Source organism: Dromiciops gliroides, chromosome 6, assembly GCF_019393635.1.
Source record: "Dromiciops gliroides isolate mDroGli1 chromosome 6, mDroGli1.pri, whole genome shotgun sequence".
Lineage (NCBI taxonomy): Eukaryota > Metazoa > Chordata > Mammalia > Microbiotheria > Microbiotheriidae > Dromiciops > Dromiciops gliroides.
The window spans coordinates 263,923,891-263,941,084 of NC_057866.1; positions in this window are offsets into that span (position 1 = coordinate 263,923,891).

Consider the following 17,194-nt stretch of genomic DNA (forward strand, 5'->3'; position numbering starts at 1 on the left):
CAATTCGTCAAGTATGATTTATTTAATAAAGAAGTCTTGTTTCCAAATAGAAGTCATTCTTTTCATGAGTTCTGATTAAAAAATAGCTTAGATAGTTCTCTTCTCCATATTTTCTCACAGATGAAAAGAGCAAAAGCAAACCATTTAGTTTCCCTGAATACAATGGAAGAAAAATGGAAAAATAAAATGAAAACAACCACATACTCTCCCACATTCCACATGGAGATGATAATCAAAAACAACAGTTAGCACTGGAACTACCTGTGGAACTAAAGGACTTGGCTTTTAAGTTCTACCTCTAATATCCACTGTGTAACGATTGGAATGATGCCACCTGCTGGAGACTTACTGTAGAAGAGCTCCACCCATGAGGTGAAGGTCTCTGAGGGCAAGACCATGCGTCTTTTCTTTGGTGTCAGGAAGTGACGTTTGCTTGTGGGAGGAAGAAGGGGGAGCCTGGCGCTCTGACTCGGGCTATTTCCTGTGGATGCTGGCAGAGAGCGGAGCTAGAGATGCGCTCTCCCTTTAATAGATAGATGAATGTAGGCCTTTTCTCTCTCTCTTTACCAAATTCTTATTCTCCTTAATAAATGCTTAAAGGTCTAACTCTTGCTCAAGCTTATAATTTATTGGCTACCACTCATTAGATTTTAGATAGTTTAGCTAGAATTTTAGCCTTTAACAACTGCTTGTGTGACCTTGTATGAGTCATTTATTCTTAATGGGCCTCGGTTTCCCCAGCTATGAAATGAAGGAGTTGGATGAGATGTCCTATAAGGGTCCTTCCTCTGCTAGATCTCTGATACTGTGAAAGGGACACTGTGGCCTCTGAAGGACAGAATTTAGAAGCAAAGTTTGTACTTGAATTTACAGCAAGAGATTCCCAGATGAAGAGTGAGATGGAACCTTATAACTCTGGTCCAACATCTCTGAAATTTATAATAGGAAAAGTGAAATGACCTTTTCAGTATCAGAGAGGTAATTAAGCAGCAGATTCAAACCTGAATGACTGGGAAAGAATGATGACAGTGATTGGGGAGGGAAATGCTCCTTGATATAAACTGAAAATCATTCTGTAAGATAGGTTTCAAAGCATCTAAAATATTTATTTGCATGCTTGAAGGACATTGGCACACTAACCCATCTAATTGACATTAAAAATTAATGAAAGAGGAACAGCTAGGTGACACAAAAGATAACACAGTGGCCCTGGATTCAAGAGGACCTGAGTTCAAATCTGCCCTCAGATATTTGATATTTACTAGCTGTGTAACCCTGGGCAAGTAACTTAACCCTCATTGCCTGGCAAAAAAATAAATAAAAGTAAAAATTAAAAAGAATTAATGAAAGAGTTGTTTTTAGTATAAAATCATCCTATTTTGTGGGAAGAACCCTTCATGCTTCAACTAGTTACCCCTGGTATTTTTTGGGAATCTAGTTGCTATGGGTGCTTTGAGAAAATTGATTTAACTGAAATTCCTCAATATTGCAAGGACTGAAGAAAGGGAGAGTTGAGGAGATTCATGGAAGACATGATCCACTGTTGCTTAGTGACATGGGCATCATCAAGCCCATGTATAAGCATAATTCTCTTTCACCACAACATTATCCTCAGGATTCAGTTTGGGGCCCACAAAGGAGTAAACAGTAGATTAATTAGATCAATAATTAGATCAGGAGGTGAGAATTGAGTAGACAAGGCAACTCCTCACCCTCCAACCCCAAACCACACCAATTCAAGACATTTCAGCCAATATCTGTTAAGATCTTCCTTTCTTCAAGGTCCTGGGCATATAACTGTGAGTCACTTAGGTCTCCATGAATGAGGAGGGAAGCCTAAAATATCCATAAATCTAGAAGACTCCTCTGAGGCCTCTTGTGCTTGGAATGCGTTAGGGAAATCCTATAAAATTATTGACAAAGTGATGTAGAATTTAGGGAAACAGGGAAAAGAGATAGAATAGGGACATGACTTCTTGCAGCAAACATTTTGTCTTATTCAACATGGTTATTATAATGTGCCAATCCCATCCCAATCAATGAATGCAGAAGATAAATATTTTCAGGGATTGCTTATAAACCCCTGGTAGTCTCACACTTAAGAAATGGAATTGATGTCTATTTCTGCTTTATTGAAATCATCATTAGCTCAGGAACAGTGAGTGATGAGAAAATTTGGGGGGAAAAGATTAAAAATGAAGAGAAAGAAGACTAGTAAATTGCAATATGTCCAATCCAATAATTTACATGTTAAACACAATAAAATATAACTTTTCCTTAAAGTGATAACATGGCTCCCAAGATTTATGTTCAAGAAAAGAAAAAAAATATTTTAAGGATACACACTGCTGAATATTAAACTACTTAGCATTTATTTGAAAATGTCTTACCTCGACAAATGAACTTTCGGCTTTCTTTGGAAAAGAAAAACATGAACAAGCTTAGTTATATGACATATATTGGGGACAAAAACAACAACACCCAAACCTAAGCAGTGAATTGAGTTAACTTTCTGGGTTATAGAAGGAGGTACCCCTACACTTAGGAAAGAGTAGAATTTTGTCCCAAATATCTAGGTAAATACTCATTATCTTCCCTTTTGATTAGGGAAATGCAGATCTTGTCTCTTAAAAGGCAGGAGAACATTATGAAGACTTAAATGAAGAGTTCCCTACCTGAAGCTATAGCCACAAGGAACTTTTTTAGATTTTTCAGAGATCAATACAGATAGTAAAAAAAAAATTAAAATCTACTAATCTAGAGACATGGTAATGCAACTATTAATCCAAGTCTATAGATGAGAAAGGACCATTTTTGGAAAGAGGGATTAATCACCCCCCAACACCAGCCTCTTCCCCATTCCCCAAGTACTTACAGCCAGGGCAACCAGAAAAGCCATAAGAAAAGCTAGAAGGAAGAACTTCATGGTTCTAGGCTCCTGTAGAATGGAGAGGAGAGAAATCCCTGATGTCTCTGGTATGTTTTCTGATTTATGTCTTTTCTTTTCTTTTCTTTTCTTTCTTTTTTTTTGGTAGTCCAGTATTTTATTATTTTCCAGTTTTCAACATTTGTTTTCATATGATTTTCAGTTCCAAATGATTCTCCAACCCTGCCTTCCCTCCCTCCTCCCCAGGACAGAAAGCAATCTAATATAGGTTATACATGTGCAATCACATTAAACATATTTCTGCATTAGTCATATTGTGACAGAAGAGTCAGAGCACAAGGGAAAAACCTTAAAAAAGAAGGGAAAAAACAGCCCCAAAGTAGAAACAGTATGGGTTCAATCTGCATTCATAAAGCTCAGTTCTTTTTTATGGATGTTAAGAATATTTTCTATTGTGAAGTTCTTTGAAATCATTTTGGACCATGGCATTGCTAAAAAGAGACAAATCTGTCACCATTGTTCTTCACACAATGCTGCTGTTATGGGGTACAGTGTTCTCCTGGTTCTGCTCCTTTCAGTCAGCATCATTTCATGTAAGTCCTTCCAGGTTTCTCTGAACTCCTCCTGCTCATCTTTACTTTTTATATTAATTTTTTAAAACATTGTGTTCTAAATTTTCTTCTTCCCTCCTTCCTCATCCCTCACTATGAAATCCAGCAATTCAATATAAGTCATACATGTGCAGTTATGCAAAACATACTCTCATTATCCAGGTTGTGAAAGAAAATAGACAAAATGCCTTTAGAAAGAAGAGCTAACAAATAAAATTATACTTCAATCTGTATTCAGATACCATGAGTTCTATTTCTGTTGGTGGTTTGCATTTTTCATACGTCCTTCTGATATCATCCTGCTCATCATTTCTTAATCAGTTACTATTGCTAACTGTATTACCCTGCATCTTATTCCCTCCCCTTGGTATTTACTCTATTTTCTATCTTCCTTCACCCTATCCTTCCTTGAAAGTGTTTTACTTTTTACTGTCCCCTCCCCCAATCTGCCCTTCCTTCCTTTGCCTCTCTCCCCCCCCATCTCCTTCCCCTCCCACTTTCCCTCAGGGCAGAATATATTGCCACACCCACTTGAGTGTGTATGTTATTCCCTCTTTGAGCCAATTGTGATGAGAATAATTTTCATTCACTCCCCAGCTCCTTCGCCATCTTCCCCTCTACTCCATAAGCTTTTTCTTATTTCTTTTATGTGAGCTACTTTCCCCCAGTCCCCCTCTCCCTTTCCTTTTCTTCCAGTGCATTCCTCTTACCCCTTAACTTTATTTTGAAGATGTCCTCATGGGTCAGCTAGGTGACACAGTAGACAAAGCATTAGATCTGGACCCAGGAGGCCCCGAGCCCATATCTGGCCCCAGACATAAGCCACTCCACCCTGCCTGCCCCACAAAAAACAAGGATAAACAAAAAATAAATGCTTTACAGATATCATCCCTTCATATTCAATTCACACTTGTGCCGTGTGTCTAAGTATATCCCTTTCAGCTGCCCTAATACTGAGAAAGATTTTATGAGTTAGAAGTATTATCTTCCCATGTAGGAATGTAAAAAGTTTAATCTTTTAATATCCCTCATGAATTATTTTTCCTGTTTACCTCTTTATGCTTCTCTAAGGTCTTGTATTTGAAACTCAAATTTTCTATTCAGTTCTGGTCTTTACATCACAAATGCCTGAAAGTCCTCTTTTTTATTGAAGTCCCATTTTTTCTCCTGAAAGATGATACTCAGTTTTGCTGGGTAGGTGATTTTTGGCTGTAGTCCCAGTTCATTTGCACTCTAGAATATAATATTCCATGTCCTCCAGTCCTTTAATGTAGAAACTGCTAGATCTCATGCTGTCCTGACTGTGGCTCCACAGTAATTGTATTGTTTCTTTTTGGCAGCTTGCAATATTTTCTCCTTAATCTGGGATCTGTGGAATGTGACTATAATATTCCTGGAAGTTTTCCTTTTGGGATCTCTTTCAGGAGGTAATTGGTGGATTCTTTCAATTTCTATTTTACCTTCTACTTCTAGAATATCAAAGCAATTTTCCCTGATAATTTCTTAGAAGATGATGTCTGAACTCTTATTTTGCTCATGATTTTCAGGTAGTCCAATGATTCTCAAATGATCTCTCCTGAATCTATTTTCCAGGGTTAGCTGTTTTTCCAAAGAGATATTTCATATTGCCCTCTATTTTTTTATTCAATAGGATTTGCTTTACTGCCTCTTGATTTCTCATAAAGTCACTAGCTTCCATTTGTTCAATCCTAATTCTTAGGCAATTATTTTCTTCAGAGAGCTTTTGTATCTCCTTTCCCATTTGGCTTTTGAAGCTGTTGACTTTTTTCTCATGTCTTTCCTGCATCACTCTCATTTCTCTTTCCATTCTTTCCTCCATCTCTCTAAATCTTCCTTCTATCTCTCCTACTTTATCTTCAAAGTCCCTTTTGAGGGCTTCCGTGGCCTGAGACCAATTCATATTTTTCTTGGAAGCTTTGGATATTGGAGCTTAGAATTTGTTATTATCTTCTTCTGAGGGTGTATTCTTGTCTACCCCTCCCCCAGAGATGCTGTCTATTGTCCACTGTTTTCATTGCCTACTCATCTTAACCCGGAAGCAGATGACTGATTGAAATCTGATTCTCTATGGTCAGAAGCTTGGTGTGCCTGTGCCCCTCCCCCACTGGGCAGCCACCACTTGATTTGGCCTACTGGTTCAGAAACAGGGTGCTTTGCCCCAACTCCAGCAGTGACTGCAGCCACTTCACCCCGGCTAATCACCAAACCCCCTCAACTGGTTGCAAGCCGAGCCTCAGAAGAAGCCTCTGGTGCTGAAGACTGAGGTGCTGGAGGCATGGCCTGTTCCTGGCTGGGTTTGGACCACGAGTTCAGTTCCTCTCTCAGCCTGATCAGCAGGTGATCCCAGTTGCCATCTTTGGCAGAAAAATAGTCTCACTCTGTTCTTATGCAATTGAGGATTCTCTGTTTGTTTGTTGTTTTTTTTTTATGGCATTATTTGGGATGAGTAGACAGGTTTATTGGGAGCTTGTGGGAGGCACAGCCTCTCCTCTGCCATCTTAGCTTTGCCCCTTGTGTCTTTTCAATGAAAAAGAAACTTAGGTAAATAAATGAGCTCCCATTTCTATGGTGCTCTTGAGGTTTTTTTTTCTTTTTTTTTTTGGTGGGGCAATGAGGGTTAAGTGACTTGCCCAGGGTCACACAGCTAGTAAGTGTAAAGAGTCTGAGGCCAGAACTCAGATCCTCCTGAATCCAGGGCTGGTGGTTTATCCACTGCGTCATCTAGCTGTCCCATAATTTTTTTTTTTTTTGGCGAGGCAATGGGGGTTAAGTGACTTGCCCAGGGTCACACAGCTAGTAAATGTCATGTGTCTGAGGCCGGATTTGAACTCAGGTACTCCTGAATCTAGGGCCGGTGCTTTATCCACTGCGCCACCTAGCCGCCCCCTGTCCCATAATTTTTACAGCCAGTGTTGTTTTTTTTTCTTTTTCTTTTCTTTTTTTGTAGGTAATGAGGGTTAAGTGACTTGTCCAGGGTCACATAGCTAGCAAGTGTCAAGTGTCTGAGGTCAGAATTTAACTCAGGTACTCCTGAATCCAGGGCCAGTGCTTTATCCACTGTGCCACCTAGCTGCCCCCAGTGCTATTGAGTTTTAAAGTGTTTTCATTCCAAGAACCTGTTGAACAAATGTTATTATTTTCATTTTAGATTTTATGGGGAACCGAGTCTCAAAAACACAGGTGACTTGTATTCATGTATCTAGTGATTGTCAGAGCCAGAATTTGGATGCAGGACACCATATAAAAACTCATAGCAGAGGGCATTCAGTCATATCTATAGGTTTCCTGAGATTTGAAAAAACATTTTTAGGGGTAGCTAGGTGGAATAGTGGATAAAGCACCAGCCCTGGATTCAGGAAGATGTGAGTTCAAATCTGGTCTCAGACACTTGCGACTAGCTGTGTGACCTTGGGCAAGTCACTTAACTCTCATTGGCCCACACCAACAAAAAAAACCAAAAACCCAACAACATTTTTAAAAATTCAATTTCATTTTACTTTTAGTTGCAGATTCTTTCTCTTGGCCTGTTCCACGCACTTTTGAGAAGGCAAGAAAAGGAAGGCCATCACAAAGATGGATCATCATACAAAACACATTCCCTTAATAGCTGAGAGAAAGAAAGAAAAAAGGGAATGAAATGAAAGCAGGAAGGAAGGAAGGAAGGAAGGAAAGGGAGAGAGGGAGGGAGGGAGAAAAAGAGAAAGAAGTCCATTGAAAGAAAGCCACGGAGGTAAGGAGGGAGGAAGGGATGGAAATATCAAGTAGGTAGGAAAGAAGGAAGAGACTTAAGCATTTTAATTCTGTTGAAGTTTTTATGACTACAGTTGTCCGTATCAATCATCCCTAATCACCCTGATATTGAAGAGAGAGAACTTAGGAAACTCTAAAGTATCCAACTTGATCAGAGCTCTCCCTGCAGAATATCCTGTTATAAGATATGTGGGGGATCCATTGGAGTAGGGAGAGTTAGAAGCAGGGAGACCACTGAAGAGGCTCTTGTAGTCATTCGGATGAATGCTTCTAAAGGGAAAGATGTGGCAGACCTGGAATCATCCAAAGCTGGTCACTGATTGTATATTTGGGAGAGGGAATACTTATGGATGACAGTGAATTTCCCTATCTGTGTAACTGAGAACATGGCTTCCAATGAGATAATATTTATAAGGGGCTTAACCCAGTAAATACTCATAAAAGATACTTATATTTGTATTTCTTTCTCCCATTCTGACAGAAATAGGTAAGTTCAGAATAGAGGATGTCTTAGAGGATAAAACAATGATTCCTACTGTGGTCATAGAGAGTTCCAGTTGACCTCGGAATAGGCACTTCAGAATGTCCACTAACTCAGTGGATGGTGAAGTGGAACTGGAGCTCAGGGGAGAGGTCATAATCTCATGGGTAGAAATTGCAAATAGGAAACTGTAGGTTTCATGGACAAAACAATAGCCTAAGAATTGGAGCTATCCAAAAGAAGAATAGTCTACCAGGGTAGGTAGTGAGCCCCATTCCCCTTGGTCACTACCACCACCACTAGACATCATGCAAATTCTGGATAACCAACTATAGACTCATTATTAAATTTTATTTTCAATTTATGAAATAAAGCAAACATTGTCATAACATAGTACAATCTAAAGATGATTACCCATGAAACTGCAATCCACTATGCACAGTGTAGAGTATATTGTTGACAACATTCTGTTCCAGTATAGATCAGACTAGATAACCCAATGACATTCCTTCCAATTCTGCTGTTCATTCATTTCAATCATGTCTGACTCTGCATGACCTTATTTGGGGTTTTCATGGCAAAGACACTGGAGTAGTTGGCCATTTCCTTCCCCAGATCTTTTTGACAGATGAGACAAGCAAAATTAAGTCACTTGCCAAAGGTCACTCAGCAAGGAAGTGTCTGAGGCTGAATTTGAACTCATGAAGTTGATTCTTCCTGATTCCAAGCCCAGTGCTATATCCATTGGGACAACATAATTTTGTTACATTGGGGTTAATTCTCTTTCCCTTAGACCATATTATCACTCAATCTTTGTAGTTTTCTACTCCTAATAAATAATAAACACATGGCATTTCCGCAGAAGCCAGACAATCAAAAATTTAAGTTAATGGAATTACATATATAGATATGTGTGTGTGTGTGTGTGTGTGTGTGTGTGTGTGTGTGTATTGGGGACATCAAAACCCTACAATTTGGTAATCATATAGTAAATTTACTGTTTGCCAAACTTAATGATATTTAAGATGCTAGAGGGGAAGACTTGGGTGATGGAAGGAGAGGGTCAAGGAAAAGAAACAACAAAGAAACAAAGAAAAACAAAAACACATTGGCAATGGAAATAAGAGCAGCAAAGGATCAAAGAGAGACAGGGAGAAATTTAGATGAAGGAAAGCTAGAAGAGAGGAGTATCTGGGAAGCAGAGGGGGAGAAAAATTTCAGCAGGTAACAGTTCTTCAATGCAATAATAAGTCATTTCAGAAGACTTCCAAAATTCCTACAATGGGAAAGAAAGGAGAGGAGCAAAAAGGGGTGTGGTGACATTAAAAGAGAAAGTCAATACCTAAGCTTATCTTCAGAATGAGGAGACTAGCAAAGAGTCACATGGGGAACAGTATGCCAAATTTCCAGTAACTCCAATTTTTTTTTTACCAGTTCTATTTTTAGGGGATTTGTGCTCCATTATTTTCATGACCCTGAGTCCCCTTGGTTACCTATAGTTTATAGAGTCTATGTTACCCTCTGTCAAAAAATGGGCCATCTCCAGTTCTTCAATATTTTTTCAATCATGAGACTTCAGGCTAGTTACTTAACCTGGCCAAGCCTCAGTTTCCTTATCTGTAGAATGATTTGGTTGGATGAGATGGCTTCTGAGGTTTTTACCAGTTCTAGATCTATCATGCTATCACATCTTGCTTTCCCCACACCAAACAGTCATACATTCAATATTAAAATAGTATCAGTATATCTCTATAAATTGTTATTATCTTAGACATTTTATTCTTTATTCCTCACATAAAAGGAATAATTATAGATAAGATTCCCATGCAGTTATAAGGTAGAACAAAAAAAATAAATTTTATGTTGGAAATATTACCTAAGACAGACGACTGGAAGAAGAGGTCTTGTTTCAGGAAAGGATGGGTTTCAGGGTATCTCAGAGCTATTTAAACCCTGCCATTAATGATATGCTAATTTTGTGGTTGTAACCAACATTAATAGGACCTTTAATTGTCATCACTGACTGTGAATGAATATTGATTTTGTGCCCATTTTCAATACCCACTGATGCCAAGAAGTTATTTAACAAGGCAAGTTTCACAACAGACCGTAGAGTTGAAGGCTCCAAGTTGAAAACTAAAATAACAAATATTTAATCTTTGTGTCAGTCTGGGGAGACAAAGGTGTAGAGGATGTGATGACTCATATTTAGAAGGTAAGTTCCTTACATAAGTTTGTAAGTGTCTGAGGAGTATTTGAACCCAGACCCCACAAATCCCAATTGTAGCTATGTAACTGCTACAGCATGCTACCTATAGAAATACTGTATAAGGTATTCTTCATCAGGTTTGGCTTAATCTAAATGCCCTTTTAGGTCTCTTTCAGCCTGGGATTCTGGGATTCAGTGACTATAGCACTTATTAAATATCTGCAATGTATTGGCCAGAGTGAAGCATGTGACTTTGCCCAGTTCTGTCTCACTTAAATCCAATTCACACACAAGTCAAGACATCACCTTCATAATATCGACGGTCATCTTCTAGAACAAAGAGCCACCATCACCAACCAAAACAAGAAGCAACAATGTACAAAGCTGAAGGGAAGTACGGCCTAAGATTGGGGCTCAGAGTCTGCTTCTATCCCATCCTGACTAGGTACATGGGGAAAAGCCACTTAATTTCTTTTCAATATCAAGTGCCTGAGGCTGGATTTGAACTCAAGTCCTCCTGAACCCACCCAGCTGCCCCTAGCTAAATCTCAATGGAAGAAACTAGATAAGTGACCCTCCATTTCAAAGGATCTGTATCCTTTTTGAAAGCTCAGCTCTGACATAATATTCCTGCTGAACCTTTTTCTGATTGTTAATGTCAGATAGGTAGGAAAAACATACCTGGAAAAGGAAACAATTGAGGCATAAAATTATATCCTCCAACACATAACCACATAATTTGTGAGAAAAGTAATTTCAAATGAAATTCTCAGGAAATTGAAATAAAAAATATTTTAAAAGTAAATTTTCATGTATTTACAATTCTATAGTCTGGCTACAGGCAAATCCATCTCTTCAAATTTCACTTTGGTGACATTTTTCCAAAACAATGAATGAAATGGAGTCTTTGGTCATTATTTGGATAAATCAATTTTTTTCGTGTGGGGCAATGGGGGTTAAGTGACTTGCCCAGGGTCACACAGCTAGTAAGTAGCAAGTGTCTGAGGCCAGATTTGAACTCAGGTCCTCCTGAATCCAGGGCTGGTGCTTTATCCACTGCGCCACCTAGCTGCCCCCCAAATAAATCAATTTTTAAAAGCCCAGTGAATGTTCCCTATTAGAGGAAATGAGAATGCACACATGGATTCAACCAATAATCAATACTCACTAATAAAGGAGATACAAAGCATTTTCCTTGTGAAGTTCACTAGTATGTCACTTTTCATTCGAAAGCTCAAAAAGATTTTACAATGGGTTACAAATGCTATGTAACAAAGATTACCAAATAATAAAGTTGAAAACTGCATTGAAACATACTTGAGGGACAGCTAGGTAGTGCAATGGATAGAGCACCAGCCCCGGAGTCAGGAGGACCTGAGTTCAAATCTGGCCTCAGACACTTGACAACTTACTAGCTGTGTGACCCTGGGCAAGTCACTTAATCCCAATTGCCTCACCCCCCCAAAAAAAAGAAACATACTTGAGCCAGAAAATTCTGAGGTCAAAAAGCTACTCACAGACTTTTAATCAGTCATTCAACACATATCAATTATGTTATTTTTATATCTCATCAAAATGCTTCTCCTTTTCTGAATCTGACTTAAGTTCAACAAGAGAGGAATTATGTGGAATCAAGAATAACAAATATTAGAAACAAAAAGAATATTGAAAAACATATTTTTATCTCTTATCAGACACTATATGAATAGGAGCTGAGTTGACAAACGGGTGGACCTAAAAAAGCCACAATATTTATAGTGAATTAAAAAGGAGGCCATTTCCCTATTGAAAAAATGCCATGCTCTTTCTGAATGCCACTTTCTTAAGGATGGTCTTTACTTTGTTAAGGATGTTCTTTCATTTACTTGTTCAAAGCTCCACAAAGAATCATCAGTTCCCAGTAAGTGACCCATTAGTGACCTGTCATACCCACCCCTGACTGGAACCAGGATCCTTGCAGTTCACTTTCCTGTTGGTTTTCATCTACAGTGAAGACCAAGATGACCTTTATCACCCCAAATCTATATCCATGAAAAGAGGTTGATGCCGGCAAAGAGAATTCTTAAAGCTGTCTAAGTTATTCAGATACGAATAACTTAAATAAATAGGCTCTTGCCTATGGTGACTCTTATTTTCCTATAAATACTGGCTCAGTTAAGCTCTCTGGATCACAGAGAGTTTAGGTATTGATGAATGGTCTTTAATGGGATCGTAGTAATACCGTGAGGAGAACAACTCTTTTAACTGACAATATGAGAAACACTAAATTGCTTAGAGGAAATCTATGGGGAGCTCAGTTTGTCTAGAGGTTGCAGTGGCCTTGAGGAAGGGACTTGCTTCCAAATTTTAGGGCACCACATGAGGAAGCAGAGAAGCAAAATGAAAGCAGATAAACAAGAAGAGAAAAGACACATTTGTGACAGAGAAGTTGACTGCAGTGAGACAGACTGAACCAAAAGGGGCAACAGGAAAAGCAAGTCCACCTAGCAGCTCCTTTCTCCTCTGGTTTTGCAGAGCCCAGAGGTGACTGACTTCTGCTTCAATTGCAGAATTCTGCATTTTGTTTGTTAGTCTCTTTTCTTTTTTTGATACTGTTAATAAATTACTGGGTCACCAGCAGGGAAGTGTCTAATTGTATCAGGTTTCTTTTTGAGAGAGGGAAATCCAGTACATAAAAGAACTCGAAGAGTAGAGACTGAGCCAATTAGGGGGAATTTTGTTAATTTCTGAAAATAATCCAGAACATAACCACTAGTCAATTCTTTTTTTCCTGCTTTGAAGGAGTTTGCATTCAATTGGGGGAACAACACGTACACGAATAAGTAAATACAAAGTGCATAAATACAAGGTGATTTTTGTCGGGAAGATACTGCCAACAGGGGTGATCAGGAAAAACTTCATGTGAGTAGGTGGGCCCTGAGCTGAGCTTTGAAGGAAGCCAGGAATTCTAAGAGGCAGAGGGGAGGAGGCTGTGCATTCTGGGCTTGGAAACAGCCAATCAAATTGTCACCTTCGACTAAGCAAGGGCCATCAGTTTGTTGGGGTGTCCTTTGCCAAGGCAAATTGTGGGTGTCCTCCAAAGCTCTGTCCAGCGTGTCCTCTTCTCTCTTTCCTCTATATTGTCTCACTTGGTGATCCCATTTTTTTTTAAGGATGGGGAGTCATGAGTGTATTTGTAGTCATCAGGGAAGGATCTCTTCTGAGCAGGTTGCACAGCTGTGACTGGGAAGGCCGGCAGTCCACTAGACAATTCTTAAGCCAGGTAGCAGAAAATTAAAGGGGAAAGGAGACAGTAGGGGCAGAGAGTTGTGGTTTTCCCTCAGTGTACCTTTGGTATTTTGTATCACACTCGTCCTACAGGGCAGCTAGGTGGTGAAGTGGATAGACTGCCATGTCTGAATTCAGGAAGACTCACCTTCACGACTCAAATCTGACATCAGACATTTACTAGCTGTGTGACTATGAGCAAGTCACCTCACCCTATTTGTCTCAGTTCTTTATCTGTCAAATGATCTGCAAAAATGCAAATTGATGCATAATTTTTAAAAAGTTATCTTGTATTTTTCTTTGTTTTTCTCCCAGCATGGCTAATGTGGAAATATGTTTTGAATGACTGATTGTAGTATTTTTTCCTTTACCTGATAACTATGGAATTTAGCTACAACATTCCTTTGAGTTTCCCTTTAGGGTCTCTTCCGGATGTGATTGATGGATTCTTTCAGTGACTATTTTTTCCTCTGGTTCTAAGACATTGGGCAATTCACCTTGATAATGTCATGAAATATGGTCTAGGTTCTTTGTTGGATCATGGCCCCCAGTTTGTCCACTCATTCTGAAATTCTCTGTCCCGAATATATTTTCCAGGTCTGTTGTTTTTCAGAAGGGATAGTTAATTTTTTCTTCTACTTTTATATTCTTTTGATACTGCTTTACTTTTTCCTGTTGTCTCACTGAATCATCAGTTTCCAACTGCTCAGTTCTAATTATTAAGGAATATTTTTCCCAGTCAGCTTTTGTACCCCCTTTTCCTTTTGTCCAACTGTATTTTTAAGGTGTTATTTTTTCCAAGCTACTCACTCTCTCTTGCATAGCTCTCATTTCTTTTTCCCAATTTTTCTTCTACCTCTCTTATTTGGTATATAAAATATTTTCTGAGCTCTTCCAAGAGGGCTTTTTGGTCTTGAGAACAATTCCTCTTCCCCTTTAAGGCTTCACATGTAGGCATTTTGACATTATTTTCCTTCTCTGAGTTTATGTTTTGGTCTTCCCTTTCACCTTGGTATTTTTCTATGGTGAGGGTTATTTTTTGTTTCTTATTCATATTTTAGCCTATTTTGTGTTTTTTAAAGTTAAGCGCTGCTCCTGGGGTACAGCATACATTGTCCCAAGCTTCTTTTGCTGGGTTCCAGGGGCCCAGTCACTGGTTTTCTGCTCTGAAGTATCAGTAGTTCACAGCTTACTCACTGCACTGGAGTGGCTCAGCCTAGTTACACCTGTTGGGAAATGGAAACCCCAGTTGGCAGATTGCTTTCTGTGTTGAAACTGGGGGCCTTGAGCTAATATAATAAAAATGACAATTCTACCTAAATTAGTTTGCTTATTCAGTGCAATACTAATCACACTATCTAAAATCATTATATAGAGTTAGAAAAAATAATAATCAAAGTCATCTGGAAGAACAAAAAGGTGAAGAATATCAAGGGAATCAATGCAAAAAATGCAGAGGAAGGTGGGCTAACCATACCAAACCTATACTATAACGTGGCAGTCATCAAAAATATTTGGGACTGACTGAGAAATAGAGTGGAGAATCAGTGGAATAGGTTAGGCACAGGAGACACATTAGTAAAAGACTATAGTAATCTACTGTTTGATAAGGCCCAAAACTCCAGCATCTGCAATAAGAACAATTTGATAAAAACTGCTGGGAATACTGGAAGATAGTATGGTAATAACTAGGCATAGACAACATCTAATACTGCATACCAAAATAAAGGTAAAATGGGTACATGACTTAGACATAAAGGGTGATACCATAGGCAAATTAGCAGAGGAAGGAATAGTTTACCTGTCAGATCTGTGGAAAGGAGAAGAATTTATGGCCAAACAAGAGAAAGAGAACATTATGAAATGCAAAATGGATAAATTTGGTTACATTAAATGAAAAAGGTTTTGTACAAACAGAAGCAATGCAGCCAAAATTCGAGGAAAAACAGAAAGCTGGGAAACAATTTTTACAACCAGCGTTTCTGATAAAGGCCTCATTTCTAAAATATGTAGGGAACTAAATAAAGTTTATAATAATACAAGTCATTCCCCAGTTGCTTAATGGTCAAAGGTAGTTTTCAGATAAAGAAATCAAACTTATCTCTGGCCATATGAAAAAAAAATGTTCTAAATCACTATTGATTAGGGAAGTGCAAATTAAAACAACTCTGAGGTACCACATCATACCTATCAGATTGGCTAATATGACAAAAAAGGAAAATAGTACATGTTGGAGAAGCTGTGGAAAAATTGGAACACTAATGCATTGTTGGTGGAGTTGTGAACTGATTCAACCATTCTGGAGAGCAATTTGGAACCATGTCCAAAATGCTATAAAACTGTGTATACCCTTTGACCCTGTAATACCACTATTAGGTCTGCATCCCAAAGAAATCATTAAAAAGGGGAAAGGACAGACATATACAAAAATATTTCTAGCAGCTCTTTTTGTGGTGGCAAAGAATTTGAAATCAAGGGGATGCCCATCAATTGCAGAATGGGTGAACAAGTTGTGGTATATGAATGTAATGGAATCCTATTGTGCTATAAGTAATGATGAGCAGGGCAGCTAGGTGGCACAGTGGATAAAGCATTGGCCCTGGATTCAGGAGGACCTGAGTTCAAATTTGGCCTCAGACACTTGACACTAGCTGGGCAAGTCACTTAACCCTCATTGCCCCGCAAACCAACCAAACAAACAAATAATTAAATGAATGAATAACTGAATAGATAGATAAATAGATAAATAAATGAATGAATGGATGGATGAATGAATAGATAGATCAATAAATTAATGAGTAATGATGAGTGGACAGATTTCAGAAAAACCTGGAAAGACTTAAGTGGACCGATGCTGAGTGATGTGAGCAAAGCCAGGAGAACATTGAAGATAGTAACACCAACATTGTGTTATGATCATCTGTGATAGACTTAGCTCTTCTCAGCAATACAATGATCCAAGACAATTCCAAAGGACTCATGATGGAAAAATGCTCTCCATATCCAGAAAAAAATACTGTGGAATCTGAATGCAGAATGAACCATACTATTTCTACTTTTTTTTTCTTTTTTGAGGTTTTTCCCTTTTGTTCTGATTCTTTTTTCACAGCATGACTAATGCAGAAATATGTTCAGTGTGATTGTACATATATAATCTATATCAGATTGCTTTCTAAGGGGAGAGGGAATGGAGAGAGGGAGAAAAGTTTGGAACTCAAAATCTTTTTTTTTTTTTTTTTTTTTTTTTAGTGAGGCAATTGGGGTTAAGTGACTTGCCCAGAGTCACACAGCTAGTAAGTGTCAAGTGTCTGAGGCCGGATTTGAACTCAGGTACTCCTGACTCCAGGGCTCGTGCTCTATCCACTGTACCACCTAGCTGCCCGAAACTCAAAATCTTTTAAAAACAAATGTTGGGGGCAGCTAGGTGGCATACTGGATAAAGCACTGGCCCTGGATTCAGGAGGCTCTGAGTTGAAATCCAGCTTCAGACACTTGACACTTACTAGCTGTGTGACCCTGGGCAAGTCACTTAACCCTTATTGCCCTGCAAAAAAAAAAGTAGAAAAAAACAAATGTTGAAAATTATCTTTACATTTAATAGGAAAAAATACTATTAAGATTGAAAAAAGAAACTGGGGGCCTCAAAAATGGCTGGTTGTGCCACTAACTTGCTGATGTCGGACAGAGGGTCCTCAGATGCTGATCTGTAGACTATGGCTAAGAGCCTTCTGCTGACTTGTCCAGAGACCCTCTGTTCTGTGCTGTGCAGTGCTGCCCTTTTACCCACATGAGACAGGACTTTCCTGAATATCTTCTTGGTTATCTTAAGTCAGAAGCTTGTTTCATTCCATCTTTTTGTAGGCTCTGCAGCTCCAGAATCTGTTTAGAGGCTTCATTTAACTTTGTTTCTGAGGGAAATTTGGGAGTGATCAGGCAACTTCCTGGCTTCTCTCTACCATCTTGGCTCC